At 35.9% G+C, this 27,765-nt stretch overlaps 1 long non-coding RNA gene across 3 annotated transcripts in view; it reads left to right on the top strand.

Moving 5' to 3' along the window:
- LOC307185304 overlaps positions 1 to 27,765 on the top strand; it is a 269,333-nt gene that overhangs the window by 100,545 nt on the left and 141,023 nt on the right. The window lies entirely within an intron of this gene.

The following is a 27,765-nucleotide window of genomic DNA, read 5'->3' as shown; positions in this document are numbered from 1 at the left end:
GAGGAAGCAGTGTACGTCTGATCTGGTCATTAAAACCTATAGAATAGTTGTATGATTTATTTAGAGGAGAATTGACACTTTTGTGATTTGAAAGGGGTGGGTACTTATGTTTAACTTTTGCTAACATTTCAGTAGTGATGATAAACCAAAATTAAACTAGCAGGTGTTAGTAGGTGCATTTCTGGAAGCGAGGTTTTCTTGTTGGGAGAGTGGGTGGTGGAGGAGGACTTTAGTGAAATATGCTGCCTTATTTTTCAAGATTCTAAACATCTTAAATCTATATAGCTTTTTTTAAAATTACTACCCATAAATGTAGGGTGCAGAGACAACTTGAAGTAATAAGTACATAGAGATCTTGTAACTAAAAATAACATTTCAACAACAGTATTAAGCTCGTTACCATGTTCATTATCCAGGTTGTCTCTTCTCCATATAATCGTGAATTGAATCGTGTCAGATATCTAAGTTTAAAGTATTAGGTATTTGACTTCCTTGTTAGGGTAGAAGGCTTGTCATTTTCAGAATGAGCTCCTTTTCTGTTAATTATGCATCATTATTTTTAAAATAACATTTTATAATTTTATAGCTCTTAGAATTCATGATTTTCTTTCCTTTGCTTATGCAGTTTTATCTTTAGAAACAAGAAATGGATTTATCTCATAAAATGTTCTTTTGGAAAACATATCCATTATGTAAATCTATTCCAACTTTGAAAATTTATAAACAAGGGGAAAATTGAATATCTATTTAGGAATGAAAAGATTCCAGAGTTTTTAGCTAGTGTCTTTTTCTATTAGAATATTGGAACCTTCCAATTTAAGAGAATTCTCATTTGTGTTTATTTACTTTTCTTGATTGGTTCCAAATATAAATGTAGGTGTTAGTTGAGCTCACTTATGCTCTTTAATAACTTCCTTCCTATGAAATATACTTCCTGAGTGTGATGGCATTTTATGTGAGGCAATTTCCCTTGTTTCCTAATTTGAGGATTATGCTCCCCGGTTTGAAACCCTCTCCCATATGAACAGTTTATCTCAGTGCACTTTATTAACCACCTCCATTATTATTAAATGGAAGTGATGATAATAGTGGGACCTGCTTCAAGATATAGGCAATAAGGAAAACTGAACACTTGGATCGTTTTCTTATTCTTCATTGGCCAACTATCAGATTCTAACATTGAGGTTAGTTTAGGCTCAGATTATAATGCAGAACTTTTAACTAGAACAGACTGAAACAGTAGGAAATGCTGTACTTGTCCAAACTCAAGAGCCTCATGGCTTTATGAAGTCAGTTTCATTCAGTATGAAACTTGATACAGAACTCATATTTTTCTCCCAGAAGCTACAGTCTGGTTGAGGAGATACAAACAATTAGTACAACAGAGATGGCAGTGAATGCTGTAATAGGGGTAAAATTGAAGTCTTGGAAGAGTAGAGAAAGAAAGACAAATTGTGATGAATTGCATTTATGAAGGTCTTATTGAGAGAAGTGCATTTGATTTGTGACTTGAAATGTGCCTAGGACTTTCAGGCAGAGGTAGGTGTTAGGATGCCTTTAAAGGTATTGAGGGTGTATCCTAGTGTCCAGAGTCTCAACTGCTCCAGAGTTGGGTGATGTGTGGCTCCCGAGACTAAATTTTATCTAGTTAATGGAGTCACCCCCTGATAACCTCCTGACCTTTCACCTTTTCTCAAGATGGTCTGTGGTCTAGATAATCCTGGGTCTTAGCTGACTAACCTGATCACACTTGACATATGCAGAAACCTAAGTCCAAGAGGTTTAGTAACAGATTCTTTGGTGTGTGTCAAAAATTAAAGGTGACATGAGCTCACAGGAGAAAACCAGAGGAGAGATTTCAGGGAAAAGCAAAATGTTATTTTTCCAGATAAGTTGTTTTACGCCTGTCTTTCCACCACCCTAATCTGAGGTTGGGTATAAGTGGGTAAATTTATTAGGTTTTGCTGGAAGGTGGAAGAATTTGAAGCAAACTTGAGAAATTATATAATTATTGGAGTTGTTAAACATTCTCTTTTCAATAAAGATTTGAATAGGTCATTGCTTGGCTTCCATGGCATGAGCTATATCAGGTATTAATAAAATCTGGGGTTTTGCTTTTGACTGTGATATAACATCTGCCGTAATTTCCTTTTCTGCATTCAGTCACCAGAAGCTTGCTGGAAAAAACTTAACTAAACTCAAAATCATCCCATTGCATTTATGACAAACTATTGTTCTTAGACCAGTTTGGTGAGTATTAACTTCACTTTCCTTTAGGAGTATCTTATTTCTGTAAGGTTTACCAGCTTCCAAGCAAAATCTTCAGCTGTTTTACTCTACTAATCTATTTGACATGCTTACAAATGTCTGAAATTTTATCGCACCCAATTCAGGCTGACCTCTGGAACTCCCTGCCCCCATATTTAAAACTATTTAATTGGCCCCCTCAGGGGCACACAGAAAATTGGATAGTTCCTCTGGTCCTAATCCACTGGGGAACACTATATGTAGTCACTCACCCACTTGCAGAAAGCTGGAAAATTATTACCATGCGAGTAGAAAGAAGTAATAATTACATTTGCTGTTTATGGCATGGGTAACTAATTTAAATGCTTTCAGGGACCAGGCAGGTGACAAAAAAACCCACTGAAGCTGGCAAGTGAAATTCAATAGGTGGTGGTGGTGGGATGTATTATGAACGTCTGCCATTTTGTCCATCTTAACATGGGCATTCCAAAAATTTTTAATTGTAGTGAGCGGACCCCCAAAATATGTCTGTGGACCAAATGTGCTTCAGAAGCTAAGATGTACTTAACCTTTCTGAGGACAAAGATAATATGAGATCCTTGGGTGAGTGGGTGTTAATTGAGACTTAAAACAGTGTCTGGTGAATAGTAAGCACTCTATAATGTCACCTATTATTATTATACAAGAAGCCTTCTTTGCTCATTGGAAATGAAGTGTTTACGTGCCTTACATTTTCACATGAACTAGAATATTTAATTGATATATGTCAATTCTTGAATAACCATCCATTTCCCAGTATTTCTGAGCAGTTGCTACCTGCTAGTCATTGTCTTGGAGTTGAGAGTTCAGCAGTAAACAAGATACATAAAACTCTTTTCCTTATTGGAGCTTGGTCTAATGGTAACAATAGACCCTTAATATGGTTATAATAAAATGTGATAAATACTATAATATGGAAGCTACTAGTTGATACAGGAACACTAACCTGACATAGACGACAAGGAAGGCTTTGAGGAAGCATTCATTTTTGTGGTGATACTTGATGATACCATATCTTGAGGTCAGCTGTCAATTCCATGTTTTCAGGTTGATTATTCTCCACTTTTATCTTGGAGGAAACATATAAATTTATCCTTGCTGGAATAATCATTCTAGACTTGGGTTTGCTGTCCCTAGTTATTATACCTCTGTAAGTGTTAGCTTATGTGGACTTAAAAAATACCTGATATGTGTAGTAAAAAATACCTGATATGCTGTAGTAACACAACGTGGGATGTTCTGATTTTATTAGATACTTCTATACCTAAAAGCACCTGGTTTTGTAGTACTAAAAAATGGCATAGCAATGACTCAGTTCCATGATTGGGACCCCAAATGCAATATATATGCATATATATATACATACACACATATGTTTATATATATTTACATATATATTTGTATATATTTATGTTAGTAACCAATATATACAGATATACAGTGCTATTTTTTTTTTTACAGCCATGTATATGGAAACCAGAGATTTAGAAGTGGGGGTGGTTCTTCTCATTGTTAAACCTTTTGACAGATTCATAAAAATTTGTACCTATTTTCTGAGACTTTTAGTTTAGAAGTTTTAGTATCTAAGAGACTACATTTACACATATTTTCCTATAAGTTTATCATTGATCAACACTAGATAGATTCTTTTATGTGTTTTTAAATCTCATCTGAAAGGGATCATACCTTAACTATCCTTAGCTAACATGTTTCTCTTGTTCCATATTATATTTTTGATATTTTATCTATATGGATAGAAGTAGCTCTGTCTAATGTATTTCAACTATTATTTATTATTGCATTGTATGAATATACCATAATTTATCTTTACCCTTTTAATGGACATTTAGATAATTAAAAATGTATTTTGGCTATACAGTCCATATTATAATGAACATTCTTGTATATGTCTTTTGCAACATATAATTCTTTATGTACCTAGAAGTAGAATTTCTAGGTATTAGGGAAAAATCTACCTTTAGCTTTAATAGATAGTATTGATAGTTCTTTAATATGGTTGTATAAACTTACAACATAAAACAAAGTACAAACCTTAATATTGTCAGACTTCTCTGATATGTACCAAACCATCTCAGTTTTGTTTTACCTTGCACTTTCTTAATTATGAGTGAGATTGATTATCTAGGCATATATTTATTGGGCATTCAGAGTTTCTCTTCTGTAAATGGTGTCTTAAAATTATTTAAACCTAAGTTCGTTTGGTTGCCAGTATTCACAGATCTTCCCATGGCCAAAAAAGGATCAGTGCCAACTTAGCCCTTTTTTGTTGTTTTTACCTTCCTCTTTGTGGTGGTTAATATCAGTCCTTTTTCTCAGATTGAATTTTTCTCTTTATTTTTTTCAAATTAAATTTTTTACTTGTATTTTTTGTCATGTAAATCAGATAAAACCTTCATATTTTGCATATATAATTCATTCTCCAGGACTTTGTGATTAATTAACCATCACCAGAGATTTATACAGATGAAACTATCTGAATTACTGCTAGTTATTATAGTCATCTCAGATACTTTCCTTCTGGTGTAATGCCCTAGACTTCGCCTCTACAGGGTTTTTTTTTCATTCCCACTGAGATTTGGAGACTGTTTTAACTATAGTGTCTTTCATAATGATTATGAGCTTAGGGGGAACAGTCAGTGTGACTTACAGATACTGATGCCTGCTATACCAATATATATCACAACATTTTAGTAAAGGGAGTTTCTTTTTACCTCTCTTAAAGGACGAAGTTAGGGAGAAAATGAGGAGTGTTGTCTATTGGTTTGTTATGGCTTCACATCCACTTATTACTAAGTGAAGTTGTTTTGCTCTACTTGTTCGTGGCTTAAGTGAAGTTCTTACCTGAGGATGACGTTGTGTGTGTGGGGGGCTGTGTCAGGATGATGTCAGTAAAATTGCTGTCCTTGTCAGTATGCACGTATGGAGGACCGGCTGTGATGTCATGGATATTTAAGCTTTAAATACCAAGAATTTGTGAGGACTTTTACCGCGAGTGTTTGGTCTGGGCAAGGCTACTCTTTGCAGATCTGAATAGCTCTTTGAAGATCTTGAGAGACTTGCTTCCATGTGGTCAGGCTACTCTTTGTTGGCAGTGGTGTTAAACCTTGCAGAAGTCTCTGGAAGAGAAGGGACATCTGTTCCTGCTTTGGCAAGGCTGCTCCTCATAGGTAGTGGCAAAGCTGTGTAACAGTCCTTGGAGTGATGACCTTCAAAGCAGACCACCTTGCCTGCCAACACCGGCACCATTATTCCACTAACATGGTGTTCTAGTAACAAGAGACTTTTGATTTGCACTGGCAGCTGGACATCAACTTTTGGTTGGCTAAGCTGACTCTTCCGAAAACCAGCTCATAGAAATGTACACCTCAACTAAATTCGACTTTATTTCTTTCACCTCCCCTCTGCCTGGAACAATAGTGTAATTAATCTCTCATTGGTTTGGAGTATGTAGTAACATACTTTATTGGCTTATTAAGAGACATGATCCTGTATGCTGTTGGCTTGTGAAGTATTATTATTACACATTATAATTCCCACAGTGAACTGTGCTAAATAAGTTGTTGGCGAAGACAGCCTCGGTCTCTGAGCAGTTTTCCAAAGACAAAGCAAGGACATATGCATGAATGGTAGCAGCAAAACTTTATTTTTCCGATTTCTCAAAGCCTTTGAATTTTGTCTATATTATGCCTGAGGATTTTTGGCATGTCAAATTCCTTTAGAGTGTCAGTGTTGGGTTTAGGTTCATTAAACTTACTAATAAAATTTAGGAACATAGTAGGAGTTTCAGATGGCATGTTGTAAATATATTTTCTGGTAAGTACATTGATTTTGACAAATTCAGACCAATCTGAATTTAACTTTGCCTTCCTTAGTCATGTACCCTGAAAGTTTGGACAAACAGCTTTTAACAGTAAAAATCAGCAAATTCTTGCCATTTTTTTTTTTTTTTTTGGTTTGTTAGTCTTTTCTATACAAGTTTAGTACTACATATGATACCCTGGGGCATTCTGGAGTCTGGTTCTAGTTACTGGTCTAATAACAATAGGCTAAGGCATTAGAGGATTTATTAACTACCCCTTATAAGGGAGCTTCTTCAGGCAAGGAAATAATGGTTTTTTTAAGCCAGGAAGGAAGGGCAGCTTCCAAAGAGTGAAAAGAACTTCCTTAGGCAATGACAGTCAGTGGAGGGTGCTCCATAGGAGAGGACAAGGACGGATGGGTGAGTCATTCCTCCCCTTCATATTTCCCCTTTTAAGTAGCCAGAATCCCATCTTTGTGATTATTGTCTTATGGCCGCGAACAAAAGGCACACACAGAATTAAGTTGTATACTACTAGACTACAGAATCAGTTGAATTCCTACTATTTCATGGTCATCAGTTCATTCTTTAATGTAGTAATTTGGGGTTTTAAGCTTGGCATTCTTTTGCAGTTTCATGGAAATGAGCCACCCTACCATAGGGTGCTTTAATTCCTCATGCTCTTCAAAATGTTTTAGGGTGCCAGAGAGACATTGTTCTAGGTGGTACTAAGTGAATACTTTGAATTGGTTATTTTCTCATAGGCCTTCAAAGTTTCTATCCTGGAATACAATGTATATGTGTGTGCATCTCTATCTCTATTTCTATATAAATATACGTATATGTGTACAAGTATGACATTATTTATCTTCACCTTCTCAACAGTGCAGTTTCAAATACCCTACAGTTCTCTAAGTTTCTGTTATCAGTTCTCTTTCTTGTATCAATATTTGCATTAATTGGAATCTTTCTTTGCAAACAAATAAAACTGATGTTGGCTAACTTCAGCAATAAGTGAATTTGTTGAAGACATAAGGGAATTCATAGAATTGTTGGAAGACACGAGAATGAGGTTGGAAAATGGGTTGAAACCAAGAATTCTTGAGAGGCAAGAAGCACAAACTGCGGGAGTAGATCTGTAGCAGCACCAACAGGGCTCTGCCACTGAATGAATGAGGTGCATACTTTTCTCCTATCCTTGCATAATGATTTTAGTATTTAAATCCTAGAAGATATTTCTATTTTATTTTATTATTTTTTTGCTGTACGCAGGCGTCTCACTGTTGTGGCCTCTCCTGTCGCGGAGCACAGGCTCCGGACGCGCAGGCTCAGCGGCCATGGCTCACGGGCCCAGCCGCTCCGCGGCATGTGGGGTCTTCCCGGACCGTGGCACGAACCCGTGTTCCCTGCATCGGCAGGCGGACTCTCAACCACTGCGCCACCAGGGAAGCCCTAAAATGTAATCAATATAAAAATTAAGATATCTTGTGTTGTTTTTTATATTGAGTGTCTGAAATATATCTATTTTATATTTACAGTACCTCTCTATTGAACTAGCCCCATTTCAAGTGCTCAGTTGTTATATGCAGCAATGCCTGCCTTATTAAACAGTGCAGATCTAGACTAGGAAATACATAATTATTAAACTCAATAGGGAGATTAGGAAAAAAGTTCTCAGAAATACATAATTCTGTATAAAGTTTCAATTAAAGAAGTTGATGTTGGAAAAATTAATTAGAAAAGGAAGGGATAATGGAATGTAAGTTCTCAGAATAAGAGAATAGGGTCTCTGGGTAAGTGGAATGAGATAAAGGTTTCCTTTTAAGGAAAGGTAAATAGAAGTTAGGGTAGAGAAAGACAAAAATAATTTTCATTCCTGTTATTATAACTCCTATGCTACACGTTGGGGACAGTAAGTCTTATGAGTAAAAATGTAAACAGAGTGTTTGAAAAGAAACATTCTTAAGGATTAGAAAGAATTATGAACAAAATAATCTATGAAAAAAAGAATAAATTTGTTGAGCAAAGAATAAATAACATAGAGATGATAGAAATTAAGCAAATTGGTAGAAAAATATATATGAAATTTGGGAAAATGTAGATATTTGTTAAATGGCAATATCTGGTACATTTTTAAAACTTTTAATTTGAAATAATGTTACACTTGCAGAAGAGTTGCAAAGATAGTACAAACTATTCTTATATGCCCTTCCCTCAGCTTCTCCTAATGTTATATTTTACAGAACCCTGGTATACTTTTTCAAAATTAAGACATTAACATTGGTACACTACATTAAATTAACTGCAGACATTTTTCAACTTACAGCTGGTATGTGTGTGTGTGTGTGTGTGTGTGTGTTTCTCTTATAAATTTATACACAGAGATGGAGAAAACTGCCCATGGGAACTGCAGAGTGGTGGGCTGCTCTGGAGGGTCTTACCTATGCATCAGGTAGAAAAGGCTGACTCTAAGGTTAAATCTGGAGACTTCAACTGGCTGGGTGATAAGCAGTCATTGAAAATTGGGAAGGAAGTCAGGATAGAGGAAGTTATGGTCAGAAAAGAGGAGCTGAGAAGTGGTAACTTAGAAGGATGCCTAGAACTGCATAATAGGATATAATCAGAAGGCTTAACTGAGCATTCAAAAATACTTAAATTCATGGATTTTGTACCTCTGTGGTCCAATTTAGCTGTTTCTCTAAACAAATAGAGATGAAATTGGCCGTGATTGCAGCAAGAAAAATATTTTTTCTCTTTTATAGGAAATTAAAGCAAAAAGCAATTTAATAATTTTAATACTACAGATGTATTGAGATTATGATCTCTCTTTACACATTTGCTTGATAGCCTTGAGAGTGCTTTGAAAATTAGAGTATCTGTTATGAAGAATCTCCAGAATGTGCTCTTTTACCTCTAAAGGCAGCATTCTTTAGTGGGTACTATGCAAAAAACTATTGTTCTGAAGCTCCCAGAACTCTGTCACTTTCTTCTGAATACTTTATAATAAATTCATATTTTTTATTAGTGATCTCAGGCATAAAACTCTGTAGGTAAATGTCTTGAAGATTCCAACTCTCCAAATTTCTTGTAAAGTTCCCCATGTAGATCCGTCTATCAAAAAGATCACATTTAACAAAGAAAGGGAAATAAGAAAAACTCTTCAGCTTTCAATATCCATCTGTGTCAATACGTTTTGTAAAGAAGCTCTTAGGAATTAACTCTGAGAGGCTGTCCTAGAGTCCTTCACGTGGCCTGATTATTGCTCATGTCAGGTTTCATTCTTGTTATTCTTGGAGGCCAACTCAGATGCTGTCTTGTAAATGACTCTTTTCTAGTAGTATTTAGATTGCCAGAGAAAAATACAAACAAAAGTGAAATGTGGGCCAAAGTAAATATTAATTTAAAAACTATAACCCTAGGTCCAAAATGAAGTAACTTTTTTGGCTAATATCTGCAGTTTTGCTAAGCTGTTTGCACTTGGAGTAAATGAGGAAGAAGGAGGAAAAAAAGCGGAGGAGAGAAAATATTAGCGCTAATAGGCACAACCTAGGAGAGAAAGCAGATTTAGGAGTGAGATGTGTATTCTCCTCAATAACCCTGTGATAATCTGGCCATAACCATTCCTTCTCCAGTCCCAGTTTGTTTGAGCATGTGGGAGTTGGTGTCTTCCTTGGATCCTGGTGTTGCTTTCTCCAGGGCACCAGTATAGGCTTTCCTCTAAAAGTTTCTCATGCAGCCTCTCACCACCCTTGAAACAGGTCAAATTTGGTTCTGTGTTTTCCCATAGAGTTCTGCTCAGTCTTCTGAAATTGAGCCACTAGAGAGAGTCCTAGGGGAGAAATTTCACTGCCAAGGAAGATGTCACACTAGTTATTTATTCCTTTATGGGCTGAAGGCTTTCTCACGTAATTGGACAGATGCCTTCAGGTCTTAGACTTAATGTACTTTACAGTTTATCAAGTGCTTTCATATTTTATGGACGCATTTGTCTTCAGAGTAATAACCCTGTGAGGAGACCACAGCAGGTGTTAGTATCGGTTATTGTATAAATAAGGAAATTGAGGCTTAAAGAGTTTTATCAATTTGTTAGATCTGTTAAAAAAAAAAGAGAGAGAGAAAAAGAAATAAAGGGCCCAAATAGAGTTATTTACCCACAGGGCAGAAAACCAAGACTTATTTGCAGAATTGTAGTTTCAGCCTCTCCCAGGAATGTGACCTTTAAACAGACAATCTGAAATTTCCTGATCAGCACTTGTGAGGTAGTCTACATAAGAAGACCTCTGCCTTGAATGAATGGGTGAACACAGCAGTCCCTGTGAATAGATTCATTCCCTGGTTAGGAGTAAATACAGATGAGAATATAATAGTGAAACCTCACAACTCAGAATGTGACTTGATGGGCCAGGACTCGAACCAAGCCAGAACCCAGATTGGGATTTGAACCCATTGTCTTTATTTATTTTTAAATATTTAATTTTTTATTTTATTTTTGGCTGCGTTGGGTCTTAGTTGCAGCACACGGGATCTTCGTTGGGATCCTCGTTGCGGCACGCAGGATCCTCCGCTGTGGCACATGGTCTCCTGGTTTTGGCATGTGGGCTTCTCTCTAGTTGTGGCGCGTGGGCTTCAGAGCATGTGGGCTCCAGAATGCATGAGCTCTGTAGTTGTGGCACACGGGCTTAGTTGCCCCGCGGCATGTGGGATCTTAGTTCCCAGACCAGGGATCAAACCCTTGTCCCCTGCATTGGAAGGCAGATTCTTAACCACTGGACCAGGGAATTTTAATTGAAATCACACACCTGGTCTCAGGATGTACTGAAACTCAGGTTCTTTATGTCTCAGTGCAGAAAGAATTCAGTGAGAGACAAAATGATGGTTAAGAAGTAGATTTATTTAGAGTGATACACATTCCATAGACAAAATGTGATTCGTCTCAAAAAGTGAGTGTGGCCATGGGAGAAACACACTCCACAGACAGAGTATGGGCCATCTCAGAAGGTGAGAGGCCCCGAAATACAGGGTGATTAGTTTTTATCGGCTGGGTAATTTCATAGGCTGAAATTACCTATGAATTTCACAGGTAATTCATAGGTGATGAGCGGGAGGATTATTCCAACTATTTGGGGGAAGGGGCGGAGATTTCCAGGATTTGAGCCACCACCCACTTTTTGACCTTTGATGATTGGCCTCAGAACTGTCATGGCACTGGTGGGTGTGTCATTTAGCATGCTAATGTATTATAGTGAGTGTATAATGAGGCTCAAGGTCTCCTGGAAGTCGAATCTTCTGCCATCTTGGACCTAGTTGGTTCTAGCCAGTTTATATTGTATCCAAAGGCTCTGTCATTCTTTTAAAGGCTGTGCCCTGCCCCCTTCCCTCCTGTTTCAATAGGAAATATCTCCTTAACTCTTGGAGACATTGTAGATTTTGTTGTTAAGACAACAGCTGCCTAACAAAGGCCGTTCTTAGAGTCTCTGGCCAAGGTTGTTCTTGATAAAAGATGACCTCTGATTATTTTTTAGCTGAACAAAGATGTGTCTGTTGTGGCCATCACCATCTGCTGTACCTGAATTGGCACTTCTACAGAAGTTGAAAGTCAGTTATGTAAGATCACTGAGCAAGTCACTTGGCTTAAAAAGGTGATTCCTTCAATGGGGTCTTTCTTTGATTGGTTTGGGTCTTGGGGACCATGGCTCTGAAGCACATTCCAAATATTGGGAATTATCCTGCTTATAATCTCCCTGGTGTGTAGTATTCTCTCAAAAGCTTTAAATGCGTGTTTGCAGCCACTAAATACCAAGCAAATGATCTCCCTAAGACTGGAGCATCAGAGAAGGAGCAAAGAGAATGATGAACTTAAAAATTGTGAATCTGAAGTGGTGATCTGGGGTCAGTGAAAGATGTAAGAACTACAGAGTGGTAGCAGAGAGTGGCACTAATGCCTTAATTTTTTTTATCAGATCTCTAGGTTAGGCAGAGAGGAAGGAATTGTTTCAAACAAACAAACAAAAACAACAGGCCCCAAATGGAGTCATTTACCCCCAGGACAGCAAACCAAGACCTAATTGCAGTTTTATCCTCTCCCAGGAATGTGACCTTGAAACAGACAACCTGAAATTTCCTGATTAGCACTAGTGAAGTATAAACCTGAAATTTCCTGATTGGCACTAGTGAAGTAATCTGCATAAGACGACCTTTGCAGTTCCCTTCCACCCAAAAGAAGATGACCTGGCCTGAAACAATTCTTTTCTTTTTAATAATAATTTCCTTGTCTCACCCTCCGCCCACCTATGAAAATCTTCCAGTTGTACAACTCCTCAGTGTATCTCTCTATTTGCTAGATGAAGTGCTGCCGGATTGATAAATTGCTTAATAAAGCAATTAGATCTGCAAATTTACTTAGTTGAATATTGTTTTTTTAACAGTTCTTGTGTAATTTATCACCTCTTCCCATAGTCTATTATATTATGCATGATTATTTTTCTCTTTGTTTTTATAATTCTTTTAATTAGAATATAGATTTAAGTATGAAATATCTTTTTTTTGAAACATCTTTTGAGCAGCTTTATAATGCATATATTAAAATGACCAGAGAAATATTGTTATGGACTATTTTCATGCAAGTCAAATTTAGAAAGTGAAAATACATAATTATCCTAAAACTCTTTTATAGGAATGCTATAAATTCTATACCATTCTAGCCATTAGCCTGTCTTCTGGAACTTTCCATGAATCTTTGAAATGTTTAATTTTGAGTCTGCTGCAACTATTTTCAATATAAGAAAATTCTTCATTTGCTATTTTCTTCAGTGATTTAAAACCTATTATGAAACATGAGTAACAAGAACACATTTGTCAATGATAAATAAGTGATGGGTCACATTTTCAAATTTGGGTAACTTGTTATCTAGAAAATTGTACATAAATACCAGCAAGTTGAAAACTTGCTGTACTCTGGAAACCAACATCATGATGCTAATGCATCTGTCTGTGTATGCTCACAAAGATAAATTATGATAAATATAATCGTCACAGCACAAAGTTTCTGACCATTTAAGAAGTGATCTTCAAGTGCCTGTATTTTGCAAATCTGTACCTTGACATATAATTTAGAATAATTAAATGGTGGAGTTAGAAAAAAATCAAGGATGTGAGCAAGACTTTCTTAATTTTCCAAGGCAGTATATGCAGAGCATATGACTGGTACTTAGGAATGAGCCCTTTATTAATTCATAAGATAAGTATTCAGCTGAAGAAACACTACTGAAAGTTGTCCTACTCTACAGTTGGAAATAATCTTGGTTTCTGGTATAGTACCATTAATATTGAGTCACCTGGAGCATAATGGATTCCATGGATTTAATATGTTGCCTATAGTGAATTTAACAGCAGTATTTTTTCAATACATTTTGAGTTCAGCATTTTCATTTCAGATATGGAAAATGTCAACACTTTCAAGAGCCAAAACTTATTGCTGTTAAAAACAAAATATGTTCCAAATACTTTAAAGAAACTAACTTCACATTCTTAATATTTCTGAAGGGTTAAAAAGAGAAGAAGGAAAACAATCATGACCACTGCAACACTTCAAAAAAAATATTTAACATGGATCATAAATACAAAATTTTCACGAGGCCCATGTATGCTGAATAAGAGAATAAAAATGTATATAGGAAAAATTTACGTAGCAATGTGGATATGTGACATTGCCTTGGACACAGTGGTCATTTGATCTGAAAGTTTATTATAACTGAATTTGAAGTTGTTTGATAGGATGGGTATATTTTGTACACCACTGCTATCTACCTGGAGAAGTGCTATAAAAAGGTGAATAAACCAAAATATTAGAGAATTCCATCATTTAGGTGACATAATGGAATAATCTTAGCTACCTAATAATGGTTGACTGGTCTTGTTGTCAGACATTATATACCACCAGCTAGAGGAATTGTGAATCTTGTAAACTGGTTGAGAACTGTGGGAGGAGTAATTGCAATGTTCATTAAAAAAAAACAATGACATACTAATTTGTACATCATAGTTAACCAAAAATATTTGTTGAATGAAAGGATTCATTATTTTTAAACATCAGTAAACCTTTAAACATTATTTTTAAAGGTTTTAAATAAGTGTGAGCCATCTACATGGCATGAAAGTAATAATGACTTGATTGAAATTGTGTCTAAGCCTACAATATAATTTATTTTTGCCATAGAGAGAAATCACTAAAACCGAGGAAGCAATACTTTATATTTGAAAAAATGTTCAGTAATCTCTGGTAAATGCAATGCATCTTAACATTTTATCTTTTTTAAAACAAAATTTGAAGAGATATAAACAATCAACCTACATTTATTGGTTTTGGAAATTGGGTACATATTCTCATGACAGTTGTTTCAAGGACATTTATTCCCAGTCACCATGACCAGATGCCTTTGAAACTTACTTTAGAGTGAGTTACTTTATTCATTCACTCATTTGTTTTGAACACAGCGTGTAGCTAACGTGGTGATTTGTCATATAGAGAAATATAATCTTGGATTAGGTTCAGAGTACCACAGCATGTGTATTTGTGTGTGTGTGTGTGTGTGTGTGTTTGCCGGGGCAGTGGGGTTGCGGGGTGAGGGTGTTGAAACTCTACGTGAACTGAAATAGAGGTTCATTGAAATTTACTTCTAAATGTGTTCTAAACACAGGTGTATTACAATACAGGCATATTTAGAGGCCCAGTGAGGAATAGGAGCAAATGGTGCTCTAGATGTCAGGAACATTGGAATCCCCAATCTACCATTAATAAGATGACATTGGGTATTAATTTATACTGCCTTAGGTCAGTTTCCTCTTTTGTGTAGTGAAAGGCTTGGACTAAGTGAGATTGAGTTCTGTGACTCTCCTACTTATGTTTTTTTTCAATAATTCCTACATTTGTCAAGTTGAGTTGTATCTTTTGTTTCCTTAAGATGTATAAATTTCATATTAATTGTTTAAAGTGAGTTATTGGTGATCAAATTTAATCTTGTCACAACATTTCATTCTGAAAAATTTCACTAATGGCATTAAATTCTATGTTTTTCCAACAATTGTTGAAATTAAGCCATTTGTCTCTGAAAACTAACTTAGTTTTGATAACTGGGGCAAAAGCCTTTGAAAAATCTGACCCAGGAGATAATTTCAAATTGCCACACAATTAGAAAGAGAACTCTGTCTGTCTTTCTCTTCCTCTGTCTCTCTCTGTGCATCTCTCTGTCTCTTTCACTCTCTCACACACACAAACACACACAAAAAGAGAATTAAAAAATCTGAATTCTTTTTGTTTAAAAAAAGTTTAACACTTGATAATAAGTAAATTGTAAAATAGCTCAGTCTCAGTTTTAAAAGCATGTATATAACTTGCATACTTATATCAAGTATTAGGTAAAATAAACATCTGTGTCAATGCTTTGAAACTGGAAAACAGGGCATTACAACTTTATTTTTAATTGATTTTTTTATTGCAGTATGACATACAGAAAAGTGGAGTTTTGTAAGTGAATAGCTCATGAATTATCACAAAGTGAGAAAAGACATAGAATTACCACTTAAGTTAAAAATAAAAAAGAACATTATCAGGAACCAGGCAGACTCCTTCATACTTATCCCTGTAAACTACTCCCTTTCTTCATCCCAAAGCTAGCCAGTATTCTAACTTCTGATACCATCGATTAGTTTTACCTGAGTTGGAGCTTCATAAAAATGAAATCAAAATACATTATGTATTATTTTGAATCTAGCTTCTTTTACTAATGAGATTTATTTATATTAATACATGTAGCATTTATGTGTGACATTAGTTTGTTCATTTTCATAGCCATTCTACTCTTGATGGACATTTGTGTTATTTCCAGTTTTAGGCTATTACAAGTAATGCTACTGTGAACATTTTGCACGTTTGGGCTGAACATATATATGCATTTTCTGGTGTTTTGTGTTGTGATATTGTTAAGGTTCAGTTATTGTTTTAACATTTTACTGTAGGCTTTATTTTTGGATATATAAAATACATAACTATATTTTTGTCATTAGGTCAGTACATACAAGGTCTAGGCTACAAAAATCATTTCAAAATATAAAGTTAAGGGCTTCCCTGGTGGCGCAGTGGTTGAGAGTCCGCCTGCCGATGCAGGGGACACGGGTTTGTGCCCCCGTCCGGGAAGATACCACATGCCGCGGAGCGGCTGGGCCCGTGAGCCATGGCTACTGAGCCTGCGCGTCCGGAGCCTGTGCTCCGCAACGGGAGAGGCCACAACAGTGAGAGGCCCGCGTACCACAAAAAAAAAAAATATATATATATATATATGTAGGAATACTTGGGTGTCAAAGGCTGTTCATATTACTACTTAGTGGAATTTTGGTCATAGAGTAAATTTTGGTTAAGTTTTAGTGGATAATGCCAACAGTTTTTTCAAAGTGATTGTATTAATTTACACTCACAAAAAGTGCACGATATCCTGTTGTTCTGTATCCTTGCCAAAACTTAGTATTTTATCTCTCTAATTTAACCACTATTGTGTGTGTATGTGTGTGATTGTACTTCATAATAGTTAATATGCATTTCTCAGATTAAAAAACTGTGCTTGTTTTCAGATTTTTTTACTTATTTGATAGCCTTTTTATTTTGGTGAAATGCCCTTTCAAGATTAGTTTTCATTTTTCTATTGAGTTGGTTGACTTTCTTTATTTCTATTCTTCATACAAGATGGTAGCTGGTAATATACGTTGCAGAGAAATTTCTCCCAATCTGTAGGTGACCAGTTTTCTCTTTTAATGATATTTTTAAGCAAATAAAACTTGCTTAATTTAATATACTCATATTTATGAAAAATATTTATGGTTAATCCATTTTTATGTCCTCTTAAACTTTTTTTTTTTTTTTTTTTTTTTTTTTTTGCGGTACGCGGCCCCTCACTGTTGTGGCCTCTCCCGTTGCGGAGCACAGGCTCTGGACGCGCAGGCTCAGTAGCCATGGCTCACGGGCCCAGCTGCTCCGCGGCTTGTGGGATCTTCCTGTCCCGGGGCACGAACCCGTGTCCCCTGCATCGGCAGGCGGACTCTCAACCACTGCACCACCAGGGAAGCCCTGTCCTCTTAAATTTTTTAACAACTCCAAAGTCTCATGAAGATGTTCTTCTAGAAGCTTTATTGTTTTGACTTTCAAATCATATTTTTCATTGAGAAATTTCAAAAGCATATTCTGTGATGCCAAGTTGAAGTCAATAAAAATAAATAGAAAAAAACCCCAAAACAAGAAACATTTCTGCTGCCTAAGCATGTGCTTTTTTTGTGGATATTAAAGTATCTTTGTGTTGGATTAGAGAGTTGAGATTAAAGATTAGTTCCTTCTAAATACTAACTTCCTTTTTGGTTTAACAAGCAAAGGGCATCAGAGAAATTGCCTAAATGCTGTGTGTTTAAAGTTTTGCAGTTTGTTATTGGCTACTGGAATTCATCCAAGAAATTGTCAGATATCTAAAGCTCTATTATGTTACAGTGAAATAATTATTGTACTTGGTATTTTCAGAATTATTTGTTCTCTTTTCACTGTTTGATTTTACTTCCCTTGTGCCAGAAAGAGAATTCACTCAGAGATTTTCAGAGATAAATAAACGGTTTAATGGTTTTATTTCAAGAATTATAAATCAGTTCTTTATAACTTACTGCCATATTTACTATGAATATACTGAAAGTAAACCAAAAGAAGGAAAATAAATCTGAAAAAAATAGGGGAAGAATGGAGCAAATGAAAAGAAAATTGAATGAAAGGTTTTACATGAAAATGTTTACTGAGTCACCTTTGGTTGTCAGGAAAATGGACACATTCAGTTTTCACATATGTACACACATACATAATTCACAAAACAAATGCACATACAGACTTTATATCTTTTTTCTTTAATTGTCTTTATTTTTCAATCATTTTAAATGAATATAATAATTTAATATTCAGCAGTATACTGTTACTATAATACAATTGTATGTAGGCTATAAAATATACAAATATTCCCATAGCTACAACATTAGCACATAGATATTATTTTATTTTGAATGAAAGTCTTTCACTTTTGTGTATTTATTTAACCATCATACAGTATTTACAGATTGGGTTTGATCTTCTAGAATCATAAAACTAATTTAAAAGTTATCACTTCAAATTGTGAAATAAGAATTATTACACACTTTCTAAATTCTTGATTCAGACTTAGGGAGCTGGACCATAACTGATCATGACTGGTAAGAAGTTCACATAGTTAAAAATATCCATGGCTATGATATATTTTTTACTGTGACAGTTTTAGACATAATGCATCTGAAGTTAATTAAAACATAGTATGCATAAAATTGTCTAATGTTTATTTAGGAGAATCACAGTTTCGTGGGTGGGCCCCTTTTCCTGCTGAACATAGTTAATTTGATAGTCCCAGTAGAAACTGGAGTCTCAGCTGAGGCTAAAGCTTCCATAATATTTATCCTCTCAAATCTTTCTACCACCTACTGCTTTTAGGGTATCCAAAACTAGTCCTTTGATTAGAGAAAATAGAATTTATCATGACTTTGGTAGTTTGAATATGGACAAATAAAAAGGTAACATGGCTAGAGTATTAATGATAATAGAGGTAACTAAGAGATAATAGCAGTGGAAGTGGTTCAGGAATTCATTGCTGCAACTGATGACCTGACAACAGTGGCTTAAACATGATAGTATTATGTTCTTCATTTTAAACCAAGTTTTAATTGGTAAGAGGGCTTAATGACATTAGGACATTTTTCTCCTGGTCAATACATGCCTGTTGCAGCACCAGTCATCATTTCCAAATTCCAGGGAGGAAAAAACATAAGGGAGAAAGGATACATACAGAACACTTGTAAATCTCACTGTACAATGAATGTTAACACATGGCCACCCATGAATACTAAGGAATCTAGGTAAACAAGTAGTAGAGGATGTAAAAGAGAAATTTATAGGAAGTGGATGCTGGTTGAGCCAAGCTAGTGTCTTCCATAGTTGGTAAAAATCTTTGCTAAATTGTAACCTTTACATTTTTCAAATGAATTGTTTTTAAAATAAATATTATAAATAAATAATACTTCTAAAAGAATAGTTTTAGATGTATACAAAAGTTGTAAAGATAATATGTACAGTTCTTTTACCCCCTACACCCATTTTCTCCCTTTGTTAACATTTTGTATTATTGTATATGTGAGACAACTAAGCAACGAACACTGGTACATTAGAATTAACTAAACTTCGCTGTTTCTTCAAATTTCACTAGCTTTTCCCTAATGACTTTTTCTATTCCAGGAGTTCAGCTAGGATACTACATGACATTTAGTCATCTTATCTCCTTAGATCTCCTTAGTCTCTTCTCGTCTGTGACAGTTTCACAGATTTTCATTTTTGGTGAACTTAATAGTGTTTTGGAGTTCTGCTCCAGTATTTTGTAGAATGTCTCTCAGGGGTTGTCTAAATTTTTTCTCCAGTTTAGTGAGATTGGTTTTATAGGTTTTTAGGCAGAAAACCACATAGGTGAAGAGACATTCTTACCACCTCAAATTGGGGTACATGCATCAACATGACTTATCACTAATGATTTAATCTTGGTCACCTGACTGAGGTAGTGCTTATCAGATTTCTCTATTGAAAAGTTACTCTCACCTTTTTCTTTTTTTTTTTTTTAACATCTTTATTGGCGTATAATTGATTTACAATGGTGTGTTAGTTTGTTTTATAACAAAGTGAATCAGCTATGCATATATATATATCCCCATATCCCCTCCCTCTTGCACCTCCCTTCCACTGTCCCTATCCCAACCCTCTAGGTGGTCAAAAAGCACCCAGCTGATCTCCCTGTGCCATGTGGCTGCTTCCCACTAGCTATCTGATTCACATTTGGTAGTACATATATGTCCATGCCACTCTCTCACTTTGTCGCAGCTTACTCTTCCCCCTTCCTGTGTCCTCAAGTCCATTCTCTACGTCTCTGTCTTTATTGCTGTCCTTCCTCTGGGTTCTTCAGAACCTTTTTTATTTTTATTTTTTGATTTCATATATATGTGTTAGCATATGGCACTTATTTTTCTTTTTCTGACTCACTTCACTCTGTACGATAGACTCTAGGTCCATCCACCTCACTACAAATAACTCAATTTTGTTTCTTTTTATGGCTGTGTAATATTCCATTGTATATATGTGCCACATTTTCTTTATCCATTCATCTGTCGATGGGCACTTAGGTTGCTTCCATGTCCTGGCTATTGTACATAGAGCTGCAGTGAACATTGTGGTACATAATTCTTTTTTTTTTTTTTTTTTTTTTTTTGCGGTACGCGGGCCTTTCACTGTTGTGGCCTCTCCCGTTGCAGAGCACAGGCTCCGAACACGCAGGCTCAGCGACCGTGGCTCACAGGCCCAGCTGCTCAACGGCATGTGGGATCTTCCCAGACTGGGGCACGAACCCATGTCCCCTGCATCAGCAGGTGGACTCTCAACCACTGTGTCACCAGGGAAGCCCCATGACGCTTTTTAAATTATGGTTTTCCCAGGGTATATGCCCAGGAGTGAGATTGCTGGGTCATATGGTAGTTCTATTTTTAGTTTTTTAAGGAACCTCCATACTGTTCTCCATAGTGGCTGTATCAATTTACATTCCCACCAACAGTGCAGGAGGGTTCCCTTTTTTCACACCCTCTCCAACATTTATTGTTTGTAGACTTTTTGTTGATGGCCATTCTGACTAGTGTGAGGTGATACCTCATTGTAGTTTTGATTTGCATTTCTTTAATGATTAGTGATGTTGAGCAACCTTTCATGTGTTTGTTGGGAATCTGTATATCTTCTTTGGAAAACTCTATTTAGGTCTTCTGCCCATTTTTGGATTGGGTTGTTTGTTTTTTGATATTGAGCTACATGAGCTGCTTGTAAATTTTGAAGATTAATCCTTTGTAAGTTTTTGTGTTTGCAAATATTTTCTCCCATTCTGAGGGTTGTCTTTTGGTCTTGTTTATGGTTTCCTTTGCTGTGCAAAAGCTTTTAAATTTCATTAGGTCCCATTTGTTTATTTTTGTTTTTATTTCCATTTCTCTAGAAGGTGGGTCAAAAAGGATCTTGCTGTGATTTATGTCAGAGTGTTCTGCCTATGTTTTCCTCTAACTGTTTTATAGTGTCTCGCCTTACATTTAGGTCTTTAATCCATTTTGAGTTTATTTTTGTGTTTGGTGTTAGGGAGCATTCTAATTTCATTCTTTTATATGTAGCTGTCCAGTTTTCCCAGCACCACTTATTGAAGAGGGTGCCTTTTCTCCATTGTATCCTTTATCAAAAATAAGGTGACCATATGTGTGTGGGTTTATCTCTGGGCTTTCTATCCTGTCCTATTGAGCTATATTTCTGTATTTGTGCCAGTACCATACTGTCTTGATTACTGTAGCTTTGTAGTATAGTCTGAAGTCTGGGAGTCTGATTCCTCCAGCTCTGTTTTTCCTTCTCAAGATTGCTTTGTGTTATTTGTGTTTCCATACAAATTGTGAATTTTCTTGCTCTAGTTCTGTGAAAAACGCCATTGGTAGTTTGATAGGGATTGCATTGAATCTGTAGATTGCCTTGGGTAGTATAGTCATTTTCACAGTGTTGATTCTTCCAATCCAAGAACATGGTATATCTCTTCATCTGTTTGTCTCATCTTTAATTTCTTTCATCAGTGTCTTATACTTTTCTGCATACAGGTTTTTTGTCTCCTTAAGTAGGTTTATTCCAAGGTATTTTATTTTTTTTGTTGCAGTGGTAAATGGGAGTGTTTCTTTAATTTCTCTTTCAGATTTTTCATCATTAGTGTATAGGAATTGAAGAGATTTCTGTCCATTAATTTTGTATCCTACTACTCTGTCAAATTCATTGATTAGCTCTAGTAATGTTCTGGTAGCATCTTTAGGATTCTCTATGTATCCTATCATGTCGTCTGCAAAAACTGACAGCTTTACTTCTTTTCTGATTTGGATTCCTTTAATTTCTTTTTCTTCTCTGATTGCTGTGGCTAAGACTTCCAAATTTATGTTGAATCATAGTGGTGAGAGTGGACCACCTTGTCTTGTCCCTCATTTCAGAGAAAATGGTTTCAGGTTTTCACCATTGAGAATGATGTTGGCTGTGGGTGTGTCATATATGTTCTTCATTATGTTAAGGTAAGTTCCCTCTATGCCTACTGTCTGGAGAGTTTTTATCACAAACTGGTGTTGAATTTTGTCAAAAGCTTTTTCTGCATCTATTGAGATTATCATATGGTTTTCCTCCTTCAGTTTGTTAGTATGGTTTTTCACATCAATTGATTGGTATATTGAAGAATCCTTGCATTCCTGGGATAAACCCCACTTGATCATGGTGTATGGTCCATTAAATGTGCTGGTGGATTCTGTTTGCTAGTATTTTCTTGAGGATTTTTTCATCTTTGTTCATCAGTGTTATTGGCTTGTAGTTTTCTTTTTTTGTGACATCTTTGTCTGCTTTTGGTATAAGGGTGATGGTAGCCTCATAGAATGAGTTTGGGAGTCTTCCTCCCTCTGCTATATTTTGGAAGAATTTGAGAAGGATAGGTGTTAACTTTTCTCTAAATGTTTGATAGATTTGCCTGTGAAGCCATCTGGTCCTGGGCTTTTGTTTGTTGGAAGAGTTTTAATCACAGTCTAAACTTCAGTGCTTGTTATTGGTCTGTTTATATTTTCTATTTCTTCCTGGTTCAGTCTTGGAAGGTTGTGCTTTTCTAAGAATTCCTCTGTTTCTTCCAAATTGTCCAGTTTATTGGAATGTAGTTGCTTGTCATAATCTCTCATGATCCTTTGTATTTCTGCAGTGTCAGTTGTTACTTCCTTTTCATTTGTAATTCTGTTGATTTGTGTCTTCTCCCTTTTTTTCTTGATGAGTCTGGATAATGGTTTATCAATTTTATTTATCTTCTCAAAGATCTAGCTTTTAGTTTTATTGATCTTTGCTGTCATTTCCTTCATTTCTGTATAATTTCTTTCTGATATGATATTTATGATTTCTTTCCTTCTGCTAACTTTAGGGTATTTTGTTCTTTCTGTAATTGCTTTAGGTGTAAGTTTAGGTTGTTTATTTGAGGTGTTTCTTGTTTCTTGAGGTAGGATTGTATTGCTATAAACTTCCATCTTATAACTGCTTTTGCTGTATCCCATAGATTTGGGGTTGTCATGTTTTCGTTGTTATTTGTTTGTAGGCATTTTCTGATTTCCTCTTTGATTTCTTCAGTGATCTCTTGGTTATTAAGTAGCATATTGTTTAGCCTCCATGTGTTTGTATTTTTTCCTGTAATTCCTATCTAGTCTCATAGCAGTGTGGTTGGAAAAGATACTTGATACGATTTAAATTTTCTTAAACTTACCAAGGCTTGTTCTGTGACCCACGATATAATCGATCCTGGAGTATGTTCCATGAGTACTTGAGAAGAAAGTGTATTCTGTTGTTTTGGATGGAATGTCGTATAAATATCAATTAAATCCATCTTGTTTAATATGTCATTTAAAGCTTGTGTTTCCTTGCTTATTTTCATTTTGGGTAAACTGTCCATTGGTGAAGGTGGGGTTTTAAGGTCTGCTGCTATGATTGTGTTACTGTCAGTTTCCCCTTTTATGGCTGTTAGCGTTTGACTTATGTATTGTGGTACTCCTATGTTTCGTGCATAAACATTTACAATTGTTACATCTTCTTCTTGGATTGATCACTTGATCATTATGTAGTGTCCTTCTTTGTCTCTTGTAATAGTCTTATTTTAAAGTTTGTTTTGTCTCATATGAGAATTGCTACTCCAGCCTTCTTTTGATTTCCGTTTGCATGGAATATCTTTTTCCATCCCCTCACTTTCAGTCTGTATGTGTCCCTAGGTCTGAAGTGGGTCTCTTTTAGACAGTATATATACAGGGCTTGTTTTTGTTTCCATTCAGCCAGTATGTCTTTTGGTTGGAGCATTTAATCTATTTACATTCAAGGTAGTTATCAATATGTATGTTCCTATTCCATTTTCTTAATTGTTTGGGGTTTGTTATTGTAGGTCTTTTCCTTCTCTTGTGTTTCCTGCCTAGAGAAGTTCCTTTAGCATTTGTTGTAAAGCTGGTTTGGTGGTGGTGAATTCTCTTAGCTTTCGTTTGTCTGTAAAGGTTTTAATTTCTCCATCGAATCTCAGTGAGATCTTTGCTGGGTAGAGTAATCTTGGTTGTAGGTTTTTCCCTTTCATCACTTTAAATATGTGTTGCACTCCCTTCTGGCTTGCAGAGTTTCTGCTGAAAGATCAGCTGTTAACATTATGGCGATTCCCTTGTATATTATTTGTTGTTTTTCCCTTCCTGGTTTTAATACTTTTTCTTTGTATTTAATTTTTGATAGTTTGATTAATACGTGTCTTGGCATGTTTTTCCTTGGATTTATCCTATATGGGACTCTCCGTGTTTTTGGACTTGACTATTTCCTTTCCTATATTAGGGAACCCTCACCGTTTTCATATCACACTTTTGAAAGGAAATCATTATGCACAGCCCATTAACATTTTTTTATTGAAGCATAGTAGATTTACAGTATTATGTTAGTTTCAGGTGTACAACAAAGTCATTCAGTTATATACTTTTTCAGATAATATTCCATTATAGGTTATTACAGGATTTTGAATATAATTCTCTGTGCTGTACATTAAATACTTGTTGCTTGTATATTTTATGTATAGTAGTTTGTATCTGTTAATCCCATACTCCTGATTTGTCCTTCCCTCGATCCTTTTCCCCTTTGTTAACCATAAATTCGTTTTCTATATCTGATACACAACCCATTTATAAGAGTTATGCTCTAACTCCGTGGGGCAAAAGTATCTGCATAAAGTATTTTAAATTCTTCCACATGGGAAATTGACCTCTTCTCTCCCATTTCTTTCTTTATTTTTTTAAAAATTATTATTATTTTTAACATCTTTAATGGCGTATAATTGCTTTACATTGTTGTGTTAGTTGCTGCTGTATAACAAAGTGAATCACCTATACCTATGCATATATCCCCATATCCCCTCCCTCTTGTGTCTCCCTCCCACCCTCCCTATCCCACCCCTCTAGGTGGTCACAAAGCACCAAGCTGGTCTCCCTGTGCTATGTGGCTGCTTCCCACTAGCTATCTATTTTACCTTTGGTAGTGTATGTATGTCCATGCCACTCTCTCACTTTGTCACAGCTTACCCTTCCCCCTCCCCATGTCCTTAAGTCCCCGCTCTACGTCTGCGTCTTTATTCCTGTCCTGCCCCTGGGTTCTTCAGACCCATTTTTCTTTTTTTGATTCCATATATATGTGTTAGCATATGGTATTTGATTTTCTGTTTCTGACTTACTTCACTCTGTATGACAGACTCTAGTTCCATCCACCTCACTACAAATAAGTCAATTTCGTTCCTTTTTATGGTTGAGTAATATTCCATTGTATATATGTGTCACATATTCTTTATTCATTCATCAGTTGATGGACACTTATGTTGCTTTCATGTCCTGGCTATTGCATATAGTGCTGCAGTGAATATTGTGTTACATGTCTCTTTTTGAATTATGGTTTCCTCAGGGTGTATACCCAGTAGTGAGGTTTCTCGGTCATACGGTATTTCTATTTTTAGTTTTTTGTGAACGTCCATACTCTTCTCCATAGTGGCTGTATCAATTTACATTCCCACCAGCAGTGCAAGAGGATTTCCTTTTCTCCACATCCTCTCCAGCATTTGTTGTTTTAGATTTTTTGATGATGGCCTTTCTGACCAGTGTGAGGTGATACCTCATTGTAGTTTTGATTTGCATTTTTCTAAGGATTAGCGATGTTGAGCATTCTTTCATGTGTTTTTGGCAATCTGTATATCTTCTTTGGAGAAATGTCTAATTAGGTCTTCTGCCCATTTTTGTATTGGGTTGTTTGTTTTTTTGATATTGAGCTGCATGAGCTGCTTGTAAATTTTGGAGATTAAACATTTGTCAGTTGCTTCATTTGCAGATATTTTCTCCCATTCTGAGGGTTGTCTTTTCATCTTTTTTATGGTTTCCTTTGCTGTGCAAAAGCTTTGAAGTTTCATTAGGTCCCATTTGTTTCCTTGTGCTTTTATTTCCATTTCTTTAGGAGGTAGGTCAAAAAGGATCTTACTGTGATTTATGTCATAGAGTGTTCTGCCTATATTTTGCTCTAAGAGTTTTATAGTGTCTGGCCTTACATTTAGGTCTTTAATCCATTTTGAGTTTATTTTTGTGTATGGTGTTAGGCAGTGTTCTAATTTCATTCTTTTACATGTAGCTGCCCAGTTTTCCCAGCACCGCTTACTGAAGAGGCTGCCTTTTCTCCATTGTATACTCTTTTTTTTTTTTTTTTTTTTTGCGGTATGCGGACTTCTCACTGTTGTGGGCTCTCCCGTTGCAGAGCACAGGCTCCAGATGTGCAGGCTCAGCGGCCATGGCTCACGGGCCCAGCCACTCCGCAGCATGTGAGATGTTCCCGGACCGGGGCACGAACCCGTGTCCTCTGCATCGGCAGGCGGACTCTCAACCACTATGCCACCAGGGAAGCCCTCCATTGTATACTCTTGCCTCTTTTATAAGGTGACCATATGTGTGTGGGTTTATCTCTGGGCTTTCTATCCTGGTCCATTGATCTATATTTCTGTTTTTGTGCCAGTGCCATACTCTGTTGATTACTGTAGCTTTGTAGTATAGTCTGAATTCAGGAAGGCTGATTCCTGCTGCTCCATGTTTCTTTCTCAAGATAGCTCTGGCTATTCGGGATGTTTTGTGATTCTATACAATTTGGAAATTTTTGCTCTAGTTCTATGAAAAATGCCATTGGTAGTTTGATAGGGATTGCATTTAATCTGTAGATTTCTTTGGGTAGTGTAGTCATTTTCACAATGTTGATTCTTACAATCCAAGAAAATGGTATATCTCTCCATCTATTTGTCTGTTTTTAAATTTCTTTCATCAGTGTCTTATAGTTTTCTGCATACAGGTCTTTTGTCTCCTTAGGTAAGTTTATTCCTAGGTATTTTATTCTTTTTTTTTTTTTTGGCAGTGGTAAATGAGAGGGTTTTCTTAATTTCTCTTTCATACTTTTTACCATTATTGTTTAGGAATGCAAGAGATTTCTGTGCATTGATTTTGTATCCTTCTGCGCTACCAAATTCATTGATTAGCTCTATTAGTTTTCTGGCAGCATCTTTAGTATTCTCTGTGTATTGTACCATATCTGCAGCAAACAGTGACAGTTTTATTTCTTCTTTTCTGATTTGGGTTCCTTTTATTTCTCAGAATGCTGTGGCTAAAACTTCCCAAACTATGTTGAATAATAGTGGTGAGAGTGGGCAACCTTGTCTTGTTCCTGATCTTAGTAAAAATGGTATCAGTTTTTCACCATTGAGAATGATGTTGGCTGTGGGTTTGTCATATATGGCCTTTTTTATGTTGAGGTAAGTTCCCTCTATACCTACTTTCTGGAGAGTTTTTAATCATAAATTAGTGTTTAATTTTTTTGAAAGCTTTTTCTGCATCTATTGAGATTATTATATGATTTTTCTCCTTCAGTTTGTTAATATGGTTTATCACAGTGTTTGCTTTGTGTA

This window comes from Stenella coeruleoalba (assembly GCF_951394435.1).
Source record: "Stenella coeruleoalba genome assembly, chromosome: 4".
Taxonomy (NCBI): Eukaryota; Metazoa; Chordata; class Mammalia; order Artiodactyla; family Delphinidae; genus Stenella; species Stenella coeruleoalba.
This window is presented reverse-complemented; position numbering and strand designations above follow the sequence as displayed.